Source organism: Nasonia vitripennis (assembly GCF_009193385.2).
Source record: "Nasonia vitripennis strain AsymCx chromosome 1 unlocalized genomic scaffold, Nvit_psr_1.1 chr1_random0002, whole genome shotgun sequence".
Taxonomy (NCBI): Eukaryota; Metazoa; Arthropoda; class Insecta; order Hymenoptera; family Pteromalidae; genus Nasonia; species Nasonia vitripennis.
Window position 1 is genome coordinate 3253144 of NW_022279588.1, and position 8541 is coordinate 3261684.

Consider the following 8541-nt stretch of genomic DNA (forward strand, 5'->3'; position numbering starts at 1 on the left):
AATAATTCCAAGGCTTCTTAATCTGAAATATCATTATTTGCAATTAATATAATAGTGAAAATAATGTTTGAGTATCGCCAAATTATAAGAGCATAATTTACCTGACATTTTTATACAGTCTAGCATAGCTAATTTATTTTTTATGTATACAACTGGTTTAGAGAGAAACACATTTGCCCAAGAAATTCAATGACTTTCTTACTCTTATTTTTTAATTTTTTTACTGCCGTATAGGAGTAATACAATTTACGTAACTTTGCCTTACAATGATCTATTCTTCTCAATTTTATTAACGATTCTTCCCATATTTTTCTTACTTCTTTGATCACAACCTTAAGAGCATCAACTAGTTCAGATTTATCAATCTGAGTTTTGAACAGTAGTCTTCTAAGAGCATCTGTATTAGATGGCAGGTAATTTTGATCAAATTCTGAAATCAATATGTCAGTTATATTAGACAGATCCAAATTCTGTTGATCAGAAGCCATTTTTCATCTCTATACAGGGATCTGCTGAATTTTTTTAAAAAGAATATTGAAAGAATCTAATCAATATCAAAATTATAGCTAATAAAATCAGTAAATAATGAATCAGTTTAGTTTTTCACATGCAATTTAAAACCTTGGTACACTGTTTACATTCGCATACGTTTCGTCGTTCATAAGCTATTTAAAGTCATTCGTTCCAACGAGCAGAGAAATCATTAAGAAATCCGGAATGGGAGAAAGGAAATCAACTAAACTTTTTTGCGCTCTGAAGTTAGCGTTTGGACTCGCGGAATTTCGATTTTCTTACCGAATGAGCATATAAGTCGATAACACCTAGAGACGTAAACATACGACAAAATTAAAGGTTTTCATCTCTACTTTTGGGCAGCATAAGTTACTTAGCATCCATTAGTTGTAACACATCGATATTAAAAAAAAAAAAATTCTAGAGAAATGAAAACCTAATATACAGGGTGAGTCATTTTAATCTTTAATCTCAATTATCTCGTTGGCAAAGCATGCCAGCGAAAAAAGTTTCGGATAAAAGTTTTAGGATTTTTCCCTGGCTATCTGATGATGACCTTGACAATGTCATTGAGCGTGACCTTCAAGGTCATTTGAAGGTCAAGTCGATTTTTTCAAATAGAAACCCCTACTTTTGGCACCAGAAATGGAAAGAGCGGGAAATTTTACGTTTGAATATGACCTTGCCTTGACCTTGAATTCAATGGTCAAGGTCATTGGTCATGCCGATAACAGTACAACTGGTTAGCTGAATTCGAATGCATTCAAGGAGAAAATGTTACTCACAAAAGTTTACAGTTTTCTCCCCGGCTGACGAATGGTCATCTTGACCCTGTCGTTAAACAGGATCTTCAAGGGCATTTCAAGGTCAAGTTGATTTTTTGAAATGGAAACCCCTACTTTTAGCCCCATAAATGAAAAGAGAGTGACATGCGTTCAAAAATGAAAAAATTTTCAATATTTCCAGAAATTTTCAATATTTTCTAAAATTTTCGTAATTTTTTCAGTTTTCAAAAATTTTCAAAGTCATTCCATTATTTTGTATTAGTGTCAATTTTCAAAATTCTTGATGTAGTTAAGTCATTCCATTATTTTGTATTAGTGTCAATTTTTGAGAGTGAACTACTCTTAACAGTTATGTAGATAGCAAATTAGTGCAGAAAAGCTTAATCGTGTTTTTTACTTCTTGTAAATCGATAATTATTATTGAAAAAAATCTGTTTCCCTGTTTACTGGTCTGTAAGAAATTATTTTGATTTTGATCGTGGCTGATTATGGTCCCAACGAAATCGTTGATATGATCATGATTTTGGGAGAAAGTCGAAATAATTATGCAGCAGCTGCCAGACTTTATGCTGAACGCTATCCCAATAGGAGACACCCAAGTAATGTTACTATTCAAACCTTAACTCAGAGAGCTCGAAATGGAGCTTTTGTTCGTCAACGCCGTCATCATGAATACGACGAAAACAATCCTCCTGTTATTACCATTCTAGCGATTATTCATCTTGATCCTCACATTAGTACTCGACAAATAGAAAGAGAAATAAGTATACCTCAATCAACAGCATCCCGAATATTGAGAGCGAGAAGATATCATCCTTATCACATAACATTAACACAACAGTTAACTCCAAATGATATGATTTTGCGAGTACGTTTTTGTCGATGGGCAATACGAATGATTCAACAAGATCAAGACTTTTTCAGGCACGTTCTTTTTTCAGATGAATCAACATTCAGAAACACTGGAGAATTGAATAGACATAATTGCCATTATTGGTCAGATGAAAATCCTCATTGGTTCAGGCCCATAGACAATCAACACTGCTGGAGTGTTATGGTCTGGTGTGGAATCATCAATGGCTATTTGATTGGTCCTTATTTCTTTGAAGAGAACGTGAATGGGGTAAACTTTTTGAGATTACTTCGAGACATTTTACCTGAATTACTAGAAAATGTAGACCTAGCCACAAGGCTAAGAATGTGGATCCAATTAGATGGAGCACCACCACATTATGCACGCATTGTTCGTGATTATTTAAACACCCGCTACAATGGTAGGTGGATTGGGCGAGGTGGCCCAGTTGCCTGGCCCCCTCGTTCACCTGATTTAACCCCGCCCGATTTTTACTTATGGGGATATCTTAAAAATGATGTTTATGCTCAACCGCCAACAACGCGAGATAATATGATCGAACGCATTCGTACAGCTTGTGCAGCAATCCCTCGAGATGTTCTACTTAGAACCATAAGACAATTCAGAGCTCGACTTGATCTTTGCATCCAACAAAACGGCGGTAATTTCGAACAATTAATCAATGGTTAACTCCAGTTAACATTCCATAAAAATACCAAAAAAATAACAAAAAGGGAAAAAACAAAAAAAAACAAATAAAAAAAAATACAAAAAAAATAAAACAAAAAATGGGATGCTAAATCCTTTTGACAACCTTCTCGATTGTGCATCCTGGGTTCGGCTGATGTCAAAGGTAATTTCCGCACAAAAGATGATTTGTTTCCAAAATCACATGTTCGAACGTAAATTTTCCCGCTCTTTCCATTTCTGGTGCCAAAAGTAGGGGTTTCTATTTGAAAAAATCGATTTGACCTTCAAATGACCTTGAAGGTCATGCTCAATGACATTGTCAAGGTCATCATCAGATAGCCAGGGAAAAATCCTAAAACTTTTACCCGAAACTTTTTTCGCTGGCATGCTTTACCAACGAGATAATTGAGATTAAAGATTAAAATGACTCACCCTGTATAATTTTAAACCATAAACATTGACAGTTAACTAACAGTACATTTTAAGTAAGTTCCCTACTGAAAAAAATCGGATGATAATCAGCTGATAATCATGCCAAAACGTCAGCTGATTATCAGGTGATTTCGGCTCAGTATTTTTAATAAAGCTGATAATTATAAATATGCGTTTATGTGAGATAAAATGTTGATGATAATCAGGTGATAATCATTCAAAATTTGTAACCTTAAATATATTAATTATAAGTTGTTTAAAATAAGTAAAATTTATAAATTTCAAATAACACCGGCACACAAAATAAAAAAGTTGTCTGCGCGAGAAATCAGACCTATCTATCTTTATGTTTTTCGGGTCGCTGAATTCGAATATAAGGTCAGTTAGGCCCCATCACTTCAGGGTCAAGGTCAGTTGGAGGTCAAATTAAGAAGAAAAGGTTTTAAAAAATTAAAATGCCATATATTTATGTTTTTTTGGTCGCTGAATCCAAATCCGGAATCAGTTTGGCCCCATCTCGTCAGTTCAAGGTCAAACTGAGAAGAAATGATTAAAAGAAATAAAAATGCCATACATTTGTGTTTTTTCGGTCGCTGAATCCGAATCCGGGGTCAGTTTTACCCCATCTCGTCAGGTTCAAGGTCAGTTCAAGGTCAAACTGAGAAGAAACAGTTTAAACCGATTAAAATGTCATATCAAAACTTTCCAAAAATGGAAAAAGATACCGAAAAATTGTAAAAAATCTTATTTAATCACATAATATCTTCCTTGTGTACAGAGAAAAGTTGCTTTCGATTATTTTTTTTTCTTATTTTGCTTTTTTTCCACTAGCTTAGTAACTCTCGATGTCTTTCTTTACTCCTTTTTTCTCTTGTAACGAACTCTTTTTACTTCAAATGACCTATGCAATGGGTTTCTTTTTCTCTTTTTGTTATTTGTTTTAATGTCTCTCTTCAGTGTCCAGCAAAAATCTGCCATCATGTTGACATTCCATCTTCCTTGGTATCGATTCTCCATTACACTTATATCTTGATGAAATCGTTCTCCCTGTTCTTCACTGACATCTCCTAGATTAAGAGGGAAGTAATCAAGATGGGAATGTAAGAAATGCATTTTATAACTCATCAAGCTACCCAAATTTTTGAAATTCTCCAACATTTGTTCAACTAGTTCCTGATAGTTCTCACTCTTTTTATTTCCTAAAAAGTTCTCACGAACAGTTTTAAAACTTTGCCATGCAGCTTTTTCTGTGTCGTTTATTTTAGTGATAAATGTTTCGTCTTCAAATAGAGTATGAATTTGAGGACCATCAAAAATACCTTCTTTTAATTTAGCTTCACTTATTGCGGGAAACTTTTATCCCAAATACTGGAAACAATCGCCATCTTTATACAGAGCTTTGACGAACTGCTTCATGAGGCCAAGTTTGATATGAAGTGGTGGTAGCAGATAGTTTGATGGGTCAATCAATGGCGTACGTATAATGTTCCTCGATCCTGGTTCAAAATGTGTTCTAGTTGGCCATACTTTCTTAACGTAGTGATTTACCCTGTCTCTACTATCCCATAAACACAAGAAGCAGGGATTTTTAGTAAAACCTGATTGTTGTCCTAAGATCATGGTTGCAATTTTAAGATCACCACAAATTTTCCATTCATGTTCCAAGTACTTTATTTTTTCCAATACAATTTCTAAATTTTCATAAGTCTCTTTCAGCTTAGTCGAGTGAGCTATGGGAATGGATGCAAACCTGTTTCCGTTATGAAGCAGAACAGCTTTCAGACTTCGTTTTGACGAATCAATAAAAAGTCTCCATTCCTCGTCTTTATACGTATTCGATTTTATTGCATCGACTAAACCTTTAAGATCTATACAATATACCAACAAATTCTCTTCATGGTTCGTAAAAAAATTCCTAAATTCTTTTTCTCTATCTTGATAATTTTATCAAGATGAATACTACGTTAAGAGAGTATGGCCAACTAGAACACATTTTGAACCAGGATCGAGGAACATTATACGTACGCCATTGATTGACCCATCAAACTATCTGCTACCACCACTTCATATCAAACTTGGCCTCATGAAGCAGTTCGTCAAAGCTCTGTATAAAGATGGCGATTGTTTCCAGTATTTGGGATAAAAGTTTCCCGCAATAAGTGAAGCTAAATTAAAAGAAGGTATTTTTGATGGTCCTCAAATTCATACTCTATTTGAAGACGAAACATTTATCACTAAAATAAACGACACAGAAAAAGCTGCATGGCAAAGTTTTAAAACTGTTCGTGAGAACTTTTTAGGAAATAAAAAGAGTGAGAACTATCAGGAACTAGTTGAACAAATGTTGGAGAATTTCAAAAATTTGGGTAGCTTGATGAGTTATAAAATGCATTTCTTACATTCCCATCTTGATTACTTCCCTCTTAATCTAGGAGATGTCAGTGAAGAACAGGGAGAACGATTTCATCAAGATATAAGTGTAATGGAGAATCGATACCAAGGAAGATGGAATGTCAACATGATGGCAGATTTTTGCTGGACACTGAAGAGAGACATTAAAACAAATAACAAAAAGAGAAAAAGAAACCCATTGCATAGGTCATTTGAAGTAAAAAGAGTTCGTTACAAGAGAAAAAAGGAGTAAAGAAAGACATCGAGAGTTACTAAGCTAGTGGAAAAAAAGCAAAATAAGAAAAAAAAATAATCGAAAGCAACTTTTCTCTGTACACAAGGAAGATATTATGTGATTAAATAAGATTTTTTACAATTTTTCGGTATCTTTTTCCATTTTTGGAAAGTTTTGATATCATATTTTAATCGGTTTAAACTGTTTCTTCTCAGTTTGACCTTGAACTGACCTTGAACCTGACGAGATGGGGTAAAACTGACCCCGGATTCGGATTCAGCGACCAAATAAACATAAATATATGGTATTTTAATTTTTTTAACCGTTACTTCCCAATTTGACCTCGAACTACCTTGAACCTGACGTGATCGGGTAAAACTGACCCCGGATTCGGATTCAGCGACCGAAAAAACATAAATGTATGGCATTTTTATTTCATTTAATCATTTCTCAGTTTGACCTTGAACTGACCTTGAACCTGACGAGATGGGGCCAAACTGGTTCCGGATTTGGATTCAGCGACCAAAAAAACGTAAATATATGGCATTTTAATTTTTTTAAACCTTTTCTTCTTAATTTGACCTCCAACTGACCTTGACCCTGACGTGATGGGGCCTAACTGACGTTATATTCGAATTCAACGACCCGAAAAAAATAAAGATAGATAGGTCTGATTTCTCGCGCAGACAACTTTTTTTATTTTGTGTGCCGGTGTAATGAGGGCCAATACTGGTGTTACCATCAGGATGATAACACGAAAACTCTGGCTGTGAGCTCCAATATTTTTGTTTTTCAATAATGTAATTTAAACAAATTTTTTTTAATTGTTTTGATAATTTTATATATATATATATATATTTGCTTCCCGTGCGAAGCAAGGTGTTAATTGATGCTCTTCGGACTTTTTCCTTTTGGTGTACGGTTGCCACCTGCTTGTTGTGTACAAGCAGGAAAACAGTATAAGTATATTTATTAACCCAAGTGTGTATCACTCGATTACCGGTGCGACATATATTTCTTGGCCTTGAATATTGGAGCTGGTAATTAATTGATGACACTTTGTGGTTAATTTAATTACAATTAACTTTTATTTTTATCAAACTAAGTTTAACAATATATCGCGTTGTTAGTGTAGCACAATCACACTCTGCGTTTACAATTGCATTAGCGGTTAAATAATATTCGCGGGAGCTCTGTTCGCTAGAGCTGTGAATTTGTAACTGGTGTTTTGAAATCGTCGCGCGCTTATATATAGTTCGCACGCAGTTCGTATGGTCAATTGCCGACCGATCGTTCCGATCGCTTTGTCGCTGTGTTCGTCCGTTTGGGGACCCCCATCAAGGGGATACCTGGATCTCCTTACAATTCCCATATATATATATATATATATATATATATATATATATATATATATATATGGGACGTTCCACGTCAAACGTAACAAAGCTCTGCCCGAAATTCCGTTTGATCTAAAAATTTTTAAACATTAGGAAAATTTAGCATTTTTTATGTACTTTCAATTAGTGAGGGGCGTTTATTAAAATTTTGTTCCCAGACGGAGCTACGCGTTCCCTAACCTTAAAAAATTACTACTTTACGAAATGATCAAGCTGTCAGAAATCACAGGGGCTCAGAAAAATTCTAAGCAACGACTATTTTCATATATTTTCAGCTGCTGAACAAGAATTCGACGGTATTTTTTACCGATACCTCAAGCGTTCGTCCCTAACCTCAAAAACAGTCCCTAAAATTGCTTTTTCGCGCAGTTGAGAGGTTTATCCTGTGATCTACGGGAGGAAAATTATTGACAGAGAGTATTTTTATGTATTTTGTGCTGCTGAAAACGAAACCGGCCGTCCTTTTTACCGATACCTCAAGTGCTCGTCCCTAACCTCAAAAAACCAGCCAAAATGTCTTTTTTACGCGGTTAAGAAATTTACATCTAGAGGAAAATCATTGACGAAGGCTATTTTTATGAACTTTGGTCCACTGAATTTGATCACGAAGCTAAATTTTATTTTTTTACTTTTACTTCAGTGCACTTAAATAATGTAACTGATTACTGATAATATGATTTATACTGTGCAATTTTTTATTGATTCCTATGAAAGCTCTCTGCGTTTTACAGGGTTGAGACTGTCTTTATTACAAAGCCCGCATTACTTTCTTTTTTTATTTTTTAAAGTTTTTTAATTATTTCTTTTATTTTTGTATATTTGTATTATTTTGTTGAACATATTTTAAATTCCATTATTAATATTGTATTATTGTTAATGGACTTGGTGCATTAGAGTATCTAAACACAGTAATTTTTTTGTCGGGAGAAACTAAAAACGCATGTCCTTTTGAAATTTTTGTAACAGACGGTGCAGCCGAGAATCTTTTCTTTAGTGATCTTGAAATTTTTTAATATTATTAATTGATATTAAATTTTGATAGTATTAAGTATACTGCAAACATAATATCGTATTGGCAATAATAATAATAAAATAAATAATAAATATGTTTAGTGAATTTTTTATGTAACCCTAACATGAAACGGTTCTAAAAACATTTTAAAAACTTTTAATGCCCACTTTGAAACGCTGGAATGAAAGTTTAAGAAATATTTGAAAAAACGATAAATAAACGATCGAATGTCC